Source organism: Triticum urartu, chromosome 7A (genome assembly GCF_056163025.1).
Source record: "Triticum urartu cultivar PI428250 chromosome 7A, HENAU_Tu73, whole genome shotgun sequence".
In the NCBI taxonomy this organism is placed as follows: domain Eukaryota; kingdom Viridiplantae; phylum Streptophyta; class Magnoliopsida; order Poales; family Poaceae; genus Triticum; species Triticum urartu.
The window spans coordinates 423,622,674-423,642,899 of NC_141879.1; positions in this window are offsets into that span (position 1 = coordinate 423,622,674).

Sequence of the window (20,226 nt, forward strand, 5' to 3'; positions counted from 1 at the left end):
TCCATTCGGTGAGCGACGTGGAGGGTCCAGCTTGCCGGGGCGCAACGCAAATGCGACAAGAGCAATGTATAGTCAAAATCGAATGACCGGTCATCACCGAAACCACTATTCACACCAGAACCCTCGCTGCTCGGCCTACGCCAGCCACTGCCCCAAAACCACACCTCCTTTCCAGCCGATTCCCCCACCTTTTGATCCCCTAGCCCGCACCAAGCGCCGCCTAGTTCGCAGGAAAGCCATGGCGCGCCGCAAGATCACGTACTACAAGATGCTGACGCCGGAGCGCCACGCAGAAATTGCGGCGGTGGTCGGTGCCACAGACCTGCATTCACAAGCTCGCTTTGCGGCAGGCCAATCCCCGAGTTCTCTGGAGCCAAGCTCCGAGGAGGAGGAAGTTGATCCAATGTTCATGGCAGAGGTCGCGGCGCAGAAGACCCCCAATGTGTATGAGACAACGGACGTCGACTTCATGCCGGCGTCCGGGACCCCCATGGTGCAGGCGGACCAGCGGTTCAACCTGGCGATACTAAAGGAGGATCGGGAGGCGGAGGCTCAACTCAACGCGGAGCGCGCGTCTGCCGCTGCCATCGAGGCCCTCCTGCAGGCAGAACCAGATGTCGTGGATGTGAACCGGTCGGCGGAGGCTTAACTTGACGCAGAGCGTGTGGATGCCACTGCCATCGAGGCCCTCCTGCAGGTGGAATCGGACGTCCTGGACTTGAACAGGGTGGCGGAGGTTTAACTTGACGCGGAGCGCGCGGATGCCGCTACCATCGAGGCCCTCCTGCAGGCGGAACCAGATGTCCTGGACTTGAACCGGGCGGTGCTCGCGTCCGTGCAGAGCGCCCGCACGCTCCGCGTGAACGAGTAGCTGGAGGCCGAGGACAAGCACGGTGCGGAGACACACGTCGGCAGCTACAGCTGCTTCGCGCCGGCAGCCAAAGACGACGAGGCCGTCTCATTCCGCGAGCAATGATAATTTTTCTTTATGTTGTTGTTTTTAGGGATCTTTTGCTGTGTAAAAACATACATTTATGCAAGTCGTCTGACTTTCATCATTTTGGTCAGTCGACCATTTCAGGCTGTTGGATGAATATCCTACGTTTCCTAACCCTTCTTCCTCACCTCTTCTTCTTCCCCAACAGATCACCGCACGGGCCATAAGGATCTTCCCCAACATGCGGTTGGATAAACATATTGTATGAACGAAAATTATGTGTTAGTGGTAGGATGGCTGAGTTTGGTTTGATCATATGCGGTAGCACATGTCAGTGAGGGTGCGTTCCCTTGGTTGGGTTTGCGGCATGCAGGAGCGACTGTGTGAGGGTGCGGTGCGACTGCGACAGCCGTGTGCAAGTGTACCTCCTTTTCATTTTGAAAACTTTAGGCAAGCTTGGCAAAAATGTGTGATGAAGTATGGTAATGCAAGGCCTAGACCCAAACATGATACAAGTACGTACGTAGGAGTACTACTTGTGTTAAAAAAAGAAAGGCAGGGTCTTTCACGGGATTGATTGATACAAATCCTCGTTTGACGTGTAAATTAATGCGTATTTTTTCTCCAATGCCCAAAGAGCTAACCATCTCACTCCTCATTGTTCGATTAATGCAGCGTCATGCAAACCAACCTTCTCACTTCCACATGTATGCAAGGGTATATTAATGTCCTTGCACTACAAAAAAAGACACATTCGTGACATTTTGGGCCGAACGATTTTTATCTGCCATGCTTATGACACTTATATGGCGATAATTGTGACAAAACCCGGTATCATCATAGATGTTGTCGGCTCCTACTTCTATGACAAAAATCATGACAGAAAATGGGCTTTTCGTCTTAGGCGGGCAGGAGACGCAGCTGCATGACATTCTTTGGGCCGTTCATGACGGAAAAAAACGTGGTAGAAGCGAGGGCGAGGAAAATATCGGGGAGTTCCCGGTTACGGTGGGTGGTTGGGGCCGAGCGATGCACGGAGTTTTGCGCATTTCTCTCGTACACGTACGCGCGCGTGTGTGAGGCGTTGCGCTCTAAATGAACCCGAGCGAGGCGTTGGGCTCTAACTAAACCCGAGAGATTGCACTACACTAGTACGCGTCGGTGCTATACAAACGGTTTTTAACCCCTTTCCGCGACGGCATTTGGAACCGTTGCCTAGTGAGTTATGTCGATAGGGGGGTCCTTCCCACACGACCCAGAAACCTTCGGGGATAGGGAGCCTTGATGCATACAGTTGTCCCTATATAACCGTTTTCGATATCTCGAATATCCCAAACGCTTCATCCTTGCTACTCGTTTGTGCTCGCATTTCCATCACAGTCGGAGTTTTGTGGTTTTACCTAAAACCAGGCAGATTTCAAGCACAAGAGCTTTCCAGGCAGATTCCAGGCATGAGAGTTTTACGATGCCTGGCACATCACAAACAGTTCATGATTATGAACCATGTACCATAGCTAGACAATCACACACGTTTAGTTTCCCCGCACAGTATGTGATAGTGTCTGACATCACACACGCTTTGCAAACGGCACTGTGTGCATGCTTGCACACGTTTCCTCTCTGTGAACCGTCTCGGATTATGGTGTATATCGCAAAGGTTTGTGTTTTACCAACCGTGTGTGCCGTAATTGAAGGAAATATGCCCTAGAGGCAATAATAAAGTTGTTATTTATATTTCCTTATATCATGATAAATGTTTATTATTCATGCTAGGATTGAATTAACTGGAAACTTAGTACATGTGTGAATACATAGACAAACAGAGTATCACTAGTATGCCTCTACTTGACTAGCTCGTTGATCAAATATGGTTAAGTTTCCTAACCATGGACAAAGAGTTGTCATTTGATAAACGGGATCACATCATTAGAGAATGATGTGATTGACTTGATCCATCTGTTAACTTAGCATGATGATCATTTAGTTTACTGCTATTGCTTTCTCCATAAGTTATACATGTTCCTATGAGTATGAAATTATGCAACTCCCGAATACCGGAGGAACACTTAGTGTGCTATCAAACGTCACAATGTAACTGGGTGACTATAAAGATGCTCTATAGGTGTCTCCGATGGTGTTTGTTGAGTTGGCATAGACCGAGATTAGGATTTGTCACTTCGTGTATCAGAGAGGTATCTCTGGGCCCTCTCGGTAATGCACATCACTATAAGCCTTGCAAGCAGTGTGACTAATGAGTTAGTTGTGGTATGATGCATTACGGAACGAGTAAAGAGACTTGCCAGTAACGAGATTGAACTAGGTATTGAGATACCGACGATCGAATCTCGGGCAAGTAACATACCGATGATAAAGGGAACAACGTATGTTGTTATGCGGTTTGGCCGATAAAGATCTTCATAGAATATGTGAGAGCCAATATGAACATCCACGTTTCGCTATTGGTTACTGACCGGAGACGTGTCTTGGTCATGTCTACATAGTTCTCGAACCCGTAGGGTCCGCATGCTTAACGTTCGGTGATGATCGATATTATGAGTTTATGTGTTTTGATGTACTGAAGGTAGTTCGGAGTCCCGGATATGATCACGGACATGACGAGGAGTCTCGAAATGGTCGAGACATAAAGATTGATATATTGGACGACTATATTCGGACACCGAAAGTGTTCCGGGTGATTTCGGAGAAAACTGGAGTGCCGGAGGGTTACCGGAAACCCCCCGGGGATAGATTGGGCCTACATGGGCCATAGGAAAGAGGGGAGGCAGCCCACAAGGGTCAGCCGCACCCCATCCCTATAGGGAGTCCGAATTGGACTAGGGAGGGGGGCGTGCCCCCCTTTCCTTCTCCTCTTCCTCTCCTTTCCCTCTTTCCCCTTCTCCTCCTAGTAGGACTAGGTAAGGAGGAATCCTACTCCTACTAGGAGGAGGATTCCTCCTCCCTTGGCTCGCCCCTAGGGCTGGCTGGCCTCCCCCTTGCTCCTTTATATATGGGGGCAGGGGGGCACCCTAGTACACACAAGTTGATTGCTTTTAGCCGTGTGTGGTGCCCCCTCCACCATAATCCACCTCGGTCATATCGTCGTAGTGCTTAGGTGAAGCCCTATGCCGGTAGCTTCATCATCACCGTCATCACGCCATCATGCTGATGAAGCTCTCCCTCGACACTCACCTGGATCAAGAGTTCGTGGGACGTCACCGAGCTGAACGTGTGCAGATTGCGGAGGTGCCATACTTTCGGTGCTAGGATCGGTTGGGTCGTGAAGACGTTTGACTACATCAACCGCGTTGTCATAACACTTCCGCTTACGGTCTACGAGGGTACGTAGACAACACTCTTCCCTCTCGTTGCTATGCATCACCATGATAGATCTTGCGTGTGCGTAGGAATTTTTTTGAAATTACTGCGTTCCCCAACAGTGGCATCCGAGCCAGGTTTATGCGTAGATGTTATATGCATGAGTAGAACATAGAGGAGTTGTGGGTGTGGGTATATACATATTGCTTGCCGTCACTAGTTGATTCTTGATTCAGTGGTATTGTTGGATGAAGCGGCTCAGACTGACATTACGCGTACTGCTGTAGTAATCTGTAGCCAGCGCAAGATCTGGAACCCCAAAAATTCTAAAATAAATTGCTGGACGTGTGGAATTTATCTATTAATCATCTGCAAAAAGAATTAACTAAATATCACTTTCCAAATAAAAATGACAGCAGTTCTCGTGAGTGCTAAAATTTCTGTTTTTTACAGCAAGTTCAACAAGATTTTCCCCAAGTCTTCCCAACGGTTCTACTTGGCACAAACACTAATTAAACACAAAAAACACAACCAAAACAGAGGCTAGATAATTTATTTATTACTAAACAGGAGCAAAAAGCAAGGAATAAAAATAAAATTGGGTTGCCTCCCAACAAGCGCTATCGTTTAACGCCCCTAGCTAGGCATAACAAGCAAGAATAGATCTAGGTATTGCCATCTTTGGTAGGCAATCCATAAGTGGCTCTCATAATAGATTCATAAGGTAATTTAATTTTGTTTCTAGGAAAGTGTTCCATGCCTTTCCTTAATGGAAATTAGAATCTAATATGTCCTTCCTTCATATCAATAATCGCACCAATCGTTCTAAGGAAAGGTCTACCAAGAATAATAGGACATGAAGATTGCAATTTATGTCAAGAACGATAAAATCTATGGGCACATAATTTCTATTTTCAACAATAATAACATCATTAATTCTTCCCATAGGTTTCTTAATAGTGGAATCCGCAAGGTGCAAGTTTAGAGAGCAATCATCAAAATCACGGAAACCTAACAAATCACACAAAGTCTTTGGAATTGTGGAAACACTAGCACCCAAATGACATAAAGCATAGCATTCATGATCTTTAATTTTAATTTTAATAGTTGGTTCCCACTCATCATAAAGTTTTCTAGGGATAGAAACTTCCAATTCAAGTTTTTCTTCACAAGATTGCATTAAGGCATCAACGATATGTTTAGTAAACGCTTTATTTTGACTATAAGCGTGAGGAGAATTTAGCACGGATTACAACAAGGAAATACAATCAATCAAAGATCAATTTTCATAGTTAAATTCCTTGAAATCCATAATAGTGGGTTTAGCAACATCTAGGGTTTTAATTTCTTCAATCCCACTTTTATCAATTTTAGCATCAAGATCAAAAGATTCAGAATTCTTGGAACGCCTTCTAGGTAAAGGTGGATCACATTCAGTCCCATCATTATCAAGATTCATATTGCAAAACAAATATTTAATATGGGACACATCAATAACTTTTAGATCTTCGTCATTATTTTCATAGGAACTAGAAGAACACGCTTTTATAAAGGCATCTTTCTTAGCACGCATCCTAGCGGTTCTTTCTTTGCACTCATCAATGGAAATTCTCATGGCTTTGAGAGACTCATTGATATCATGCTTAGGTGGAATAGATCTAAGTTTCAAAGAATCAACATCAAGAACAATTCTATCAACGTTCCTAGCCAAATCATCAATCTTAAGCATTTTTTCTTCAATCATAGCATTAAAATTCTTTTGCGAAGTAATAAATTCTTTAATATTAGATTCAAAATTAGAGGGCATCTTATTATAATTTCCATAAGAATTCTTGTAGGAATTACCATAATTATTAGAGGGATTACTAGGATAAGGCCTAGGGTTGAAATTTCCTCAATACGCGTTATTACCAAAATTGTTCCTACCAACAAAATTCACATCCATAGATTCATTATTATTCTCAATCAAAGTATACAAGGGCATATCATTAGGATCAGAAGAAACACTCTTATTAGCAAATAATTTCATAAGTTCATCCATCTTTCCACTCAAAACATTAATTTCTTCTATCACATGCACCTTTTTATTAGTAGATCTTTCAGTATGCCATTGAGAATAATTAACCATAATATTATCTAGGAGTTTAGTAGCTTCTCCTAAAGTGATTTCCATAAAAGTGCCTCCCGCGGCCGAATCTAAAATATTTCTAGAAGCAAAATTCAATCCGGCATAAAAAATTTGTATAATCATCCACAAATTTATACCATGAGTAGGGCAATTACGTATAATTAATTTCATTCTCTCCCAAGCTTGTGCAACATGTTCATGATCAAGTTGCTTAAAGTTCATAATATCGTTTCTAAGAGAGATGATCTTAGCGGGAGGAAAATACTTAGAGATAAAAGCATCTTTGCACTTGTTACATGAATCAATACTATTTTTAGGCAAAGACGAAAACTAAGCTTTAGCACGATCTCTAAGCGAAAAAGGAAATAGCTTCAATTTAACAATATCATTATCCACATCTTTCTTCTTTTGCATGTCACACAAATCAACGAAGCTATTTAGATGGGTAGCGGCATCTTCACTAGGAAGGCCGGAGAACGGATCTTTCATAACAAGATTCAGCAAAGTAGCATTAATTTCACAAGATTCAGCATCGGTAAGAGGAGCAATCGGAGTGCTAATAAAATCATTGTTGTTGGTATTGGTGAAGTCACACAATTTAGTATTATCTTGAGCCATCGTGATAAGCAAGCAAACTAACACACAATCAAACAAAAAGCAAGCGAACAAAAAGAGGCAAAAGAGGGAGGATAGAGAAAGAGAGGGCGAATAAAACGGCAAGGGTGAAGTGGGGGAGAGGAAAACAAGAGGCAAATGGCAAATAATGTAATGCGGGAGATAAGGGTATGTGATGGGTACTTGGTATGTTGACTTTTGCGTAGACCTCCCCGGCAACGGCGCCAGAAATCCTTCTTGCTACCTCTTTTAGCACTGCGTTGGTTTTCCCCGAAGAAGAAGGGATGATGCAGCAAAGTAGCGTAAGTATTTCCCTCAGTTTTTGAAAACCAAGGTATCAATCCAGTAGGAGGTTACGCGCGAGTCCCTCGCACCTGCACAAAACAAATACATCCTCGCAACCAACGCAAATAGGGGTTGTCAATCCCTATAGGGCCACTTATGAGAGTGAGATCTGATAGATATGATAAGATAATATTTCTGGTATTTTTATGATAAAGATGCAAAGTAAAATAAAGGAAAAGTAAATGGCAAAATAAATAACTAAGTAGTAGGAGATTGATATGATAAAGATAGACCCGGGGGCCATAGGTTTCACTAGTGGCTTCTCTCAAGAGCATAAGTATTCTACGGTGGGTGAACAAATTACTGTTGAGCAATTGACAGAATTGAGCATAGTTATGAGAATATCTAGGTATGATCATGTATATAGGCATCACGTCCGAGACAAGTAGACCGACTCCTGCCTGCATCTACTACTATTACTCCACTCATCGACCGCTATCCAGCATGCATCTAGAGTATTAAGTTAAAAACAGAGTAACGCCTTAAGCAAGATGGCATGATGTAGAGGGATAGACTCATGCAATATGAAGAAAACCCCATCTTGTTATCCTCGATGGCAACAATACAATACGTGCCTTGCTGCCCTTACTGTCCCCGGGAAAGGACACCGCAAGATTGAACCCAAAGCTAAGCACTTCTCCCATTGCAAGAAAGATCAATCTAGTAGGACAAACCAAACTGATAATTCGAAGAGACTTGCAAAGATAACCAATCATACATAAAAGAATTCAGAGAAGATTCAAATATTATTCATAGATAGACTTGATCATAAACCCACAATTCATTGGTCTCAACAAACACACCGCAAAAAGAAGATTACATCGAATAGATCTCCACAAGAGAGGGGGAGAACATTGTATTGAGATCCAAAAAGAGAGAATAAGCCATCTAGCTACTAACTATGGACCCGTAGGTCTGAGGTAAACTACCCACACTTCATCAGAAGGGCTATGGTGTTGATGTAGAAACCCTCCGTGATCGATGCCCCCTCCGGCGGAGCTCCGGAACAGGCCCCAAGATGGGATCTTGTGGATACAGAAAGTTGCGGCGGTGGAATTAGGGTTTTGGCTTCATATCTGATCGTTTGGGGGTACGTGGGTATATATAGGAGGAAGAAGTACGTCGGTGGAGCAACAGGGGGCCCACGAGGGTGGAGGGCGCGCCTGGGGGGGTAGGCGCGCCCCCTACCTCGTGGCCTCCTGTTACGTGGCTTGACGTAGGGTCCAAGTCTCCTGAGTTGTATTCAATGAGAAAACCACGTTCCCAAAGGTTTCATTCCGTTTGGACTCCGTTTGATATTCCTTTTCTTCAAAACCCTAAAACAGCAATTCTGGGATGGGCCTCCGGTTAATAGGTTAGTCCCAAAAATAATATAAAAGTGGATAATAAAGCCCAATAATGTCCAAAATAGTAGATAATATAGCATGGAGCAATCAAAAATTATAGATACGTTGGAGACGTATCACCCGCCTTGTCATCAATAACGATATCACTTCTGGAAGGACCCTAGCTCCAGGTCAGGTCCTCCAGCTCGGCGGTTTTACCATGGGCACTTGCCCGACCGTTAAGCCAACAGTGGCCCCCATGACCGCCAAACATCATCTCCGCATCAGCCTCGAACACTCCGAAAAGATGGATCCGGCAGATATCTCATCTTTGAACGAGCTGATAGATCGCATCGCTACCCTGGGGGTCGCAACAAACTATGATCGGATTGGGCTTAAACCCGATCAGAGGGAGATCAATTCCCCACCGATCACCCACTTGGTAGCGGTCGTGGAGGAATGAGCCGAGAAGGCCTCTTCCCCTAAGTTAAGAACCGGCTATGTTCAGATTTCCGAGCCCTGCAAGCCAGATACCCATCCTCGGAAGAGACTTCATGTCCTCCGAACATAGGATCAGGCATTGAACCCGGAAGTCACCAGGACCTTCCCGATCCTGAACTGGTGACCTCGGAGATTCTTCAAGCTCCAGATTCAATCATGGGTCAGGATTCAGATTTTAGCCCGCCCACCCACCACAATCAATATTCCCCAAGCAATTCAGGCCCTTCAGACATATGTGACCTAATGTATGTACGGCATCAACCTCTAGAAACAGTCCAGCACTTCTGGGCCAGATTCCTCCTTGTTAAAAACAAGATTAAAGATTGCTGTGACGACGACGCGGTTTCAGTGTTTTCCCGCAACTGTACAGACGAGGGAATTATCAATGCCCTCAACCGCCGCATACAACACTTTACAGATTTGGCACACATAGTACAGAAGTACTGCGCGATGGAAAACGCTTGGAAAGCCTAGACAGCGCGGTGGGAACCCCTGGCCTTTAAGCAACCCACCATACGGGCAAAACGTATGCACCCTTACGAAGCATCTGACCACAAACCAATTGACAAGAAAAACAAGCCCTTCACGGGACATAGAACCGTCCTTGACGAACTGCTTGATAAGCCCTGTCAGATACATACGACTCCGAGCACCGAACCAATGCATAGCCTTCGGGCATGTTGGGTACTCCGTCAAGTGGCTAAAAGCGGTGAGGCTATCCTCACCAATACTACTCCAGAGAGGCATTCCTTGGAGGAGGAGGATTTCAACGTCTGTACGATCTTTGAGACCTTTTCTTCAAATAATCGACGCAAATGGGCGCTCTGCGACCTCGCCGAAGTCAACCAAGTAACCGCAATGAACCCTTGGAGCGATACGGCCATAACTTTCGCCGCCGACGACGAACCAAGGGCCCGATCAGTCTGAGCACCAGCCGCCTTGGTCTTAAACCCAATTGTGGATGGTTTTCGACTCACCAAAGTGCTCATGGACGACAATAGCGGACTTAACCTCATCTACGAAGATATGCTAGACAATATGCAAATGGACAAGAGTAGCGTCGAGCAAAGCAGTACCACCTTTCGAGGTATTATCCCCAGTCGAGAAGCACGATGCTCGGGGAAAATCAAACTCGGTGTAGTATTCGGCATGCCTGATAACTACAGGTCCGGAGAGTTGCTCTTCCACGTGGCCCCTTTCAATAGCTGATATCATGCCCTTTTGGGGTGGGACGCCTTCGCACGCTTCCAAGCCATACCCCATTACGCGTACGTGAAGCTTAAAATGCCAGGGCCCAATGGAGTAATCACTATCATCAGCGATCCGGATATAGCACTCCGTGCCGAAAACAAAACCGCATCCTTGGCCCTCGAGGCACTATCCGAGGCCCTCGCGGCCGAAGAGTTAACCACTCTACGTTCTACAGTGGACAAAGACGATGTAATCCTCGACAAGAGCCCCAGATCCACCTCTTTCAAACCAGTAGATGAAATAGTCAAATTTCCAGTGCACCCGACGGATCCTAACAAAATAGCATCCATTGGAGCACAGCTGGATCCGACGGTCGACGCCGCCTTACGAGCGTTCCTGCGTGAAAATTGGGACATCTTTACCTGGCATCCTTCGGACATGCCTGGAATCCCACGCAGACTGGCCAAGCATAGCCTCAACATAATAAAGGGGTTCAAACCAGTAAAGCAAACGTTGCAGCGATTTGCCAAACCCAAATGACAAGCTATGGGGGAGAAGCTAGCCAAACTACTTGAGGCCGGGTTCATTAGAGAGATCAAGCACCCAGACTGGCTAGCGAACCTGGTCATGGTGCCAAAGAAGGATAAATCCTAGCACCTTTGTGTCGATTTCAAAGACCTCAATAAGGCTTGCCCTAAGGACCCCTTCCCGCTGCCACACATTGACCAAATCATTGACGCAACTGTAGGACATGATTCATTGTGTTTCCTCGATGCCTATCCGGATACCATTGGATTAAGATGAAGGAGTCCGACCAGGTCGCAACGGCATAATTACCCTATACGGGCCTTTTTGCTTCAACACTATGCCCTTCGGGCTCAAAAACGCTGGTGCCACCTACCAACGCATGATTCAAACATGTTTGAAAAACAAATCGTCAAAATAGTGGAGGCATATGTGAATGACGTGGTCATCAAAACTAAACACATCAAATCATTGGTCGACGACCAACGCCTCACATTTCACAACCTCTGAACATATGACATACGGCTCAATCGGGAAAAATGTGTCTTCGGCGTTCTAGCTAGGAAACTGCTCGGGTTCATTGTTTCCAATAGAGGAATCGAAGCGAACCCAGCCAAAATCCGAGCCCTGTCACAATTGGCAATGCCGATAGACCTAAAACAGATCCAAAAACTAGCTGGGTGCATGGCAGCCTTAAGCTGCTTCATCTCCAGATTGGGAGAAAAGGCACTACCACTTTATCAACTGCTCCAGCGCACCGACCACTTCGAATGGACGGACGTGGCTATAGCTGGATTGGAAGAAATAAAAACTTTGTTAGCAGGTAACCCAATCCTAGCTGCACCAAGTGTTGGCGAGCCTTTGTTGCTATATATATCTGTGATGCACCAGGTAGTGAGCGCCGTACTCATCGTTGAACGAGAGGAAGAGGGACATAAATTCCCCATCCATAAACCGGTGTACTACGTATCAGCGGTCCTTACACCATGCAAATCTCGATACCCTCACTATCAGAAGATAGCTTATGCGGTCTTTATGGCATCCCAGAAGCTATGGCACTACTTTCAAGAGTGTTCGATCACGGTGGCATCCGAAGTACCACTGCATGACATCATAAATAATCGGGATGCCGCCGGCTGCATAGCCAAATGGGCCATCGAGCTCTTACCATTTGAAATAACATACAAGCCACGCCGAGCTATTAAATCTCAGGTGCTGGCCGACTTTGTCGCCGAATGGATGGAAGTCGAGCTCCCTAAAGAGTATAGCACATACTCCAACTGGATTATGTACTTTGACAGCTCCAAAATGTTAGCCGGACTGGGGGCTCGTGTCATCTTGACATCCCCTATGGGAGACACAATCCGCTATGTGTTACAAATCATGTATACATATTCCAACAATGCAGCCGAATACGAGGCATTACTACATGGTCTCCGAATGGTTGTCTCCATGGGCATACAACGCCTAGAGGTGCGTGGGGATTCGAACCTCGCAATATCCCAAATAAATGGAGAATTCGATGCAAAAGACCAAAAAATGGCGGCATACCAGAATGTCGTACTCAAAATATCAGCTCGGTTTGAGGGGCTTGAATTCCATTACATTGCTCGAGACAGTAATCACGCAGCAGACATCCTTGCTCGAATGGGCGCTAAGCGCGATCCCGTCCCGCCCAACACCTTTGTGGAAAGGCTCTTCAAGCCATCTGTGGTATGGTAGGACGGGAACAGAAATACTAGTCCGGAGCCGATCATACCCCTAGCAGCCGAACACAATTCCGATATCATTGGGGGCTCGGACACCGAAATGACACCTTCCGCCCATGTAATCAGGGTCGTCATTGCTCCGTGGACCGAACCCTTCCTGGCCTACCTTATTAGGCAGGAGCTCCCTAATGACCAGAATGAGGCCCGTCCCATAGTTCGATGCTCCAAAGCCTACAAAGTTCATGAAGGTGAACTCTACAAGAAAAATACTACTGGAGTCCTTCAAAGATGCATCTCCGAAGAGGAGGGATGACAGCTCTTGGCTGAAATACATGTTGGTCTCGATGGCCATCACACCGCAGCTTGGGCCCTCGTAAGTAAGGCCTTTCATACAGCTTTCTTTTGGCCAACGGCCCGAGCAGACGCACATGCCCTTGTGCAGCGCTGTGTGGGATGTCAGCTTTTCACCAATCAAAGTCATATGCCGCCCACTGCCCTAAGAACAATCCCCATTACTTGGCCCTTTGCGGTCTGGGGGCTAGATATGGTCGCACCCCTTAAAGGGGGAAGCCACAAGAATAAATATTTGCTGGTTATGGTAGATAAATTCACTAAGTGGATAGAGGCCAAACCAGTAAAGACGGCTGAAGCCGGGCAAGTGATCGACTTTATATCCGGCGTGGTACACCATTATGGTATCCTGCACAACAACATCACCAATAATGGCTCCAATTTCATAGCCAATGAGGTGACAAATTGGTGTGCTAACTTGGGCATTAAGCTCGATTACGCCTCCGTATACCACCCTCAAACAAACGGTCAGGTCGAACGGGCTAATTGCCTGATAATGAGAGGCATCAAACCCAGACTAGTGCGATCCCTACGGGAGTCAGATAAACATTGGGTCAAGGAACTTGATTCCGTACTCTAGGGATTGCGGACTACACCCAATCGCACGACCAGATACACACCCTTTTTTATGGTGTACGACGCAGAGGCTGTCTTGCCCTACGACATTATTCATGACTGACCTCGAGTGCGCATGTATGAAGAGAGAGAAGTCGAGCTCGATCGGCGGGACGACCTAGACGGCTTGGAGGAGGAGCACGAAATTGCAAGAGCCTGTTCCGCATTTTATCAATAACAGGCTCAGAGATACCAAAGCAGAGAAGTGCGGGCCAAGACATATAATGTCGGCGAACTCGTTTTACGACTCCCAGAGAAGAAAAAGGACAAGCTCAAACCAAAATGGGAGGGGCCCTTCATTATAGATGAAGTTGTCATAGGAGGAGCCTATCGCCTTCGTAATGCATCGGATAATCGCCTAGAGCCGAATCCAGGGAACGCTGCTCGGCTCCAAAGATTCTACGCATAAGTTCGGCCATGCTTCTTTTCGCCCTTTTTTTTTTCTTTTTCCTCTTCATTTACTGTTTTCCCGTTTTTATACGTTTCCCAGGATATGTTCGGATAGGACTAACTCTTAAGGGGTACACATCTTAAAATGTATACACCCCACCATGTCTGGGGGCTTCTTTAACCGAAGCTTATTATTATTCAGAGCCTAGAGCTCACAGTTTATACGTTGTTTGTTTATATACACTCTTTTTTGACATTATATGCACCTCTATGACTTAAGTTTTTGCCAAGCTAGGTTGCCTTGCTCCTGTGTTTATGCCCTACGTTCCCGATTGTTCGACTAGGGCATAAAGGGAGCACCTCTGCGATTGTTACAACTGGGTAATCCGTACATGTACCTCAGACGGGTGAAGCTGAAAGCTAGCATTCTTAAGAGAATAATTGGTCGGCAATCAAACGACAGATATTTACATTCTTGTAACTCTTAAAACAATGTGGGATAGTTTTTCCGTAATACGGACCAAAGCCCAGGCACGCACAATTATAGCATGCCAACTTAAGGAAAGGAACCCTTAACATAACTATTCTCCTTGGAAGATGTTTCTTACATATGTAATATAATATACCTCCCAAACTATTTTTTTTCTGTTCGAGCACAATGACTGGGTTGCCTGGTTTCCGAACATAATGAATGCATCTTTAATTCCACAATAGTATCCGGAAACACTCCACCATTTTGGTTTGGAGGTTAAAGCCAAAAGCCTGCGATGACAAATTTTCCACATGTTCGGCTGAAGATACAGGTTGATCATAAAGTACATTAATACATTGAATCAAATACCTACCCCTCATCTATTCCATCTATTAGACTGTCTAACCTACAGTCTTCTTGTGAATATTTCACATCTATCATTACTTGGTCATACACCAAGTTCAATGGAATTTCTTTCCTGTTTGGTCCCTGTGGTCCCACTCGGGCCATATGATTCAGATCTAGCTTGGTGAAGTGTGTTTTCACCATTGCCCAGGCTTCTCGCGCGCCTTCACGGCAGGCGAACGTCTTCCATAGCTCAAAGCGGTGCCGGGCACCTTTGAACAGGCTTGCCGAACCCTCCATACTTTCTGTAGGGGTATCGGATGGACATAAAGCCTAGATTAGGGGGTCCTCGGGTGTCCGGGCTACTGGATATGGGACGGACTGATGGGCCATGAAGATACAAGGCAGAAGGCCTTCCCCCGTGTCCGGGTAGGACTCTCCTATGCGTGGATGGCAAATCGGTGTTCGGATATGTAATTTCCTTCCTCTATAAACCAACTCTGTACAACCCTAGGCCCCTCCGGTGTGTATATAAATCGGACGATTTAGTCTGTAGAGGCTATCAGAATTTATAGAGGCTAGACAACTAGGGTTTAGCCATTACGATCTCGAGGTAGATCAACTCTTGTAACCCCTATTCTTATCAAATACAATCAAGCAGGACGTAGGATTTTACCTCCATTAAGAGGGCCCGAACCTGGGTAAACATCGTGTTCCCCCTGTCCCTTGTTACCTTCGATCCTCAGACGCACAGTTCGGTACCCCAACCTCAGATCGGCCGGTTTTGACACCGGCAATAACCGCAACTCCGAGAGACGAGGGTGTATGTCGATGTTCACTTCCTTGCAGGGAAGCTAGTCACAGTTAGAGAGGTGGATGCTACCACGAAGGCACACAACCACCACGAAGGCTCACCCTATGTCCCCCCTATGTAAACACCACAAAGGCGTTTCTCAACTACTAGTGGTAGACCTTGAGGTGGTCTCCAAACCTTGACAAACTTTCTGAGGGGGTAATCACAATGAACGATTCCTCTCTAAAGAACTCCTACCGCCTAGATGTCTCCAACCTCCAAGGGTAACAAGATATGGGGGGAGAGCTCAAGACTTGCGCAAATCATGATTTGCTTCATTCACAAGAAGGAGAGGGAGTAGATCTTCCTCTTTATTAGAACAACTCTCAAGAACACTCACAAATATTCTCGGGATCAAAGATTTAGTGTGGGAGAGTGTAAAAGGGAGCACTTGTGTTCCTGGGGAAGATATGAATGTAGAGGTCAACCTTCTCATGGAGTGGGAGAGGGGTATTTATACCTCCTAATAAATGTGGTCGTTCAATGCACAAGGTTACCTGTCCGGATGATCCGTATGCCTACCCGGACGATACAGGCAAAGCCCGGATGATCCATCTAGGGATCCAAATGATCCGTTTGGGTCAAACCAGCATAGCCACGTAGAGGCGACCAAACATCTAGGAGGGACTCCAGATGAGTTTAACACGGGCGACAGGCACATGGGTGCCTAGACGTTCGCGAAGGGATCCAGACAATAAGCCGGATGAACATGCTCTCTATTGAGCAATCCAGGCAGAGTATCCAGGCGATGTCCGTATGATCCAGATGGGTACACAGATGATCCGGGTAATGCCCGGGCGATCTGACTTCACGACAAACCCGCTGGTGGTTTCTAGTCCTCTAATCGGACGATTTGGGATGGAGTCCGGATGATCTAAGACGGCGTCTGGACGATCTGACAGAGAGACCATGGGCAAGAGAATTTAACCAAGGGTTTTGGCAAAGTGGATTTTGTGAGCGTAACGAGGCAGGGTACTCGTGAGGAAATATATGGAGATGTGTATGTGTAGGGAGAAGGTGACATGAAGATAACTTGAGCAAATCTTGAACGAACCCCTTTGATCCCCTCTTAATAGTGCGGGATCCCAATAACTCAAGATGAAATAAAAAAACATGCACTTCTTTTCTCGTTATCATCATGCTTGAGTCATATCTCGTTTGATGTGTCTATGATCCCTACAACATGATGCCAAAGAGAGTAATGTCTTGTGTATAGACTAGGAAACGCAATTAGTCCCCTATTTGTATTTTGTCATCAACGTCAAAATAAGATTAAGGGGATGATTGCACTTTTAGTAGGCCATTCTTAAGAACCATTAAAGTTTTTGAAGGTCATGTGAGATTCGATCTTCCGTCAAATGATCCTTTTGTTAAACATTTCCCCACTAAAATGAGAAGATGAAGATGTACACATGAGATGGTATCACCCTAAATGCCATGAGCTATGGGCTAGGCATTCATGCACCAAAAGAGAAGTAATAGTCACTAAGGTCGAGCTAACTGACCAAAAACGAAGCGCTTCGAGGTAGCCCATCTGAATAAGGTAGAGAGAGTAAGTTCGTTTTGCTTTTGTTTTGTTTTCTCAATAAAGAGTTTTGAAGTTTAGAGGAGGAGAAGAAGATGGTCGTTACCGACACCGTTCGAAGTTGGGAAAACTTTGTTTTTGCCACTCTACCTTTTAACCACTTTGCTAATGCCACTCTAGAATTTGACATTTCACTTTTGCCACTCTTAGCTTTTGACTATACATCAAAATTGCCTTTCTGTGGCAAAAGCAAAAAATTGGAATGACAATTGTGATACATTGTCAAAAGCTAAGAGTGACAAAAGTGAAATGAAAAATTATTGTGTTTGCCATAGAAGGACATATGTCGTGTATTGTCAAAAGATAATAGTAGTAAAAATGAGATGTCAAATTCTAGAGTGGCATAAGCAAAGTGGACAAAAGCTAAAGTCGCAAAAACAAAGTTTCCCCTTCAAAGTTTCCTTGAAAATTGAATTTTATTTTTTCCATTCAATGGGGATTAGATGATCTAGTTCATAATATTATTACTTTACTCATTTAAAAAATTCCACAACAAATCTCTTGATTTGGAATTCGGGACTTATTTAGGTAAGAACGTAGTTTGAAAGGGAATTCAAAACATAAAAGTACATTCAAAGAAGAATCCAAATTATTAAACAATTGGAATTCTTGTTTGATAAGTCAATTCATATTATTCCAAAACCCTACTTTTTTTTCAATCCCGACAAAAGGGAAAGCTAGTATAGGTCCCAAGGGTTTGGTTGTTCGTCGATGAAGGTGATACATGAGTTGGGTTTAGAACGTCATGCCACAATTAGAAAAATGCTTCAAATGAATCAGTGATTTCCCCTTTATTTCCCTCGGAGCACAAGGGGAACTGGAAACCGTCTGACCTGACTTTGCCTAAGGGGTCATTTTAATTTTCTTAGGTGAAAGGACCTTTGACGTGTTGACTAACCTTGATTTGATGGTGAACTCTTCCACTTTGCCCCAATTGACCCACTTACCTTACAAAAAATCCTAGGACTACAGGGAATATAGATACCTATACTAGAGCCCCTTATTTCTTATTCTTATTCTTGCCTTGCCTAGCTAGCGGCAAAAAAATGGAACTCTTGCATGAAAGACTAGATTGGATTTGACGCAAGATGAATGGTGTTGAGTTTTTTCAAATGAAACCCGCAATCAAAAAAGTCACCAACGGAGCCATGCAATGTGTCTAGTAGTGTGCCATGACACGGTACTGCGCTTCGGCAGTGGAAGGAGCAACTGTCTATTACTTTTGCTCAATGAAGTTGAAAGACACCTCTCTCAGCAGAATCAAGTTTATTGTAGGTAGCATGGCAAACTTTGTTTTCCACGCACCATTCAAATTTCGCCATTCTATGTTAAAATATTTTATGTAGCATGGTATTATTTAGACCATGGAAATTTTCAATTTACGTGTCATGGCATTTTTATATTTTGACTACATGGCAATTTTTTGTCATGGCAAAATCTTAAAAATATTGCCATGTAACAAAAAAGATTAGCTCCAAATCATGGCAATTTTGTAATTGTATCCTCTTTGTCGCGTGGCAATTTGTAAGTTTTAATAGTGTTTCATATAGTCTCATGGCAATTTCACAAATTTTCTCGTTTCCAAAACATGGCATATTTGGCAACTTACTTGTATTGTTTTTTTCACATGGTAATTTTAGGGAAGTCTATTTCATAGATCTTGGCAAATGAAAAAATCATCGCAATTCTCGCTACATGTTGTGTGCTCATTTTTAATACAATTTTTTCCATAGACGATGGAAATTTTATTGTGTATAACATGTGTATCATGAAATTTTTGTTTTATCTTTTAAGAAAAAAGTAGGTACATTTTTTGTGTTGTGTCATGACAATTTTTACGAATGTTTGTTTTTCATACTATCATGGCAATTACATAATTTTTGTATGTGCATTTTTACAGACATTTAGCAATTCATGTTATATTCCATGGCAAATTTATTTTGTATGGCCATGGTTTTCTGATTTTTCTAGAGCATATTTTTCATGAATTTTTAGATGTGTATTTTTTTTGCCATGGACTAACTTTATTTTTTCCCAAATCCTAAAAAGTGCAGCTGCACTTTTTTATGTTCCCGAGCACACACCCTTTCAGACCGTCGGATCTTCATCCTGAGTCGCGCACCTGCCCAGGTGCTTCCTGGTCAGGGATTCTGACTGAATCGTCGCCCGAACGTTCGAACGGGATCAACGGTAAGGGTTGGCCCACGAAACCCACGTCCCTATCCCTCTCCCACGCACGACCACCTGGACAGGAGGGTGGTGTTGTGCAGTTACCATTTTTGCCCAAATCCATCGCCGCTCCAAATCGAAGCCGGGGCGGAACCACTGGAGTTGGGAGGTGCAGGCAGAGGGGACCAGAATCACCCCTTTCGGTTCAGACGTGGTGGGAGATCGAATCGGCGGCGCACGGCGATTGCGACGACTCCGCCATCGCTTCCTCTTTCTCCTCCTACACCTGCTCGCGGCCTTCTCTGCCACCGCGACCACCGCCGCCGAGGAGTTTCCCCACGACGGGAGGGTGATAGGCCTAGACGACAGCAACTTCGAGGCGGCCCTCAGCTCCATCGATTTCTTCTTTGTTGACTTCTACTCGACCTCCGCTGTTGTTGCTTGCTTAGGACGGCGTCTCACCACCACTTGATGTGCTTGTACCTTGCGTCGGCCGTTCGTCGTCGACCAGTAGACCAGTTCATTGTCCGCCATGCCATACTGGTCATTCGGAAAGGAACTAACATTGCCCTTCATCTGCTTGTACTCTGCACACTTCAAACTCTGTTTCTTCTTAAATCTGAGTGAACTGAAGGAGCATGGCGAATGTTGCCTGCTTGCAGGGTTCTACCTGTGCCGATATGGGTACCTGAACGTGTCTGATCTGGAGGGCGTGGTGGCCGGATACGCCAAAGCCAAGACCCCCCTGGAGGCTGGAGGTGATGTGGATGGACATCGACTACATGGATGGGTTCAAGGCCCTCACCCTGAACCGCGTGAACTTCACTGTCGCCGAGCTCCGACCGTTCGTCGACC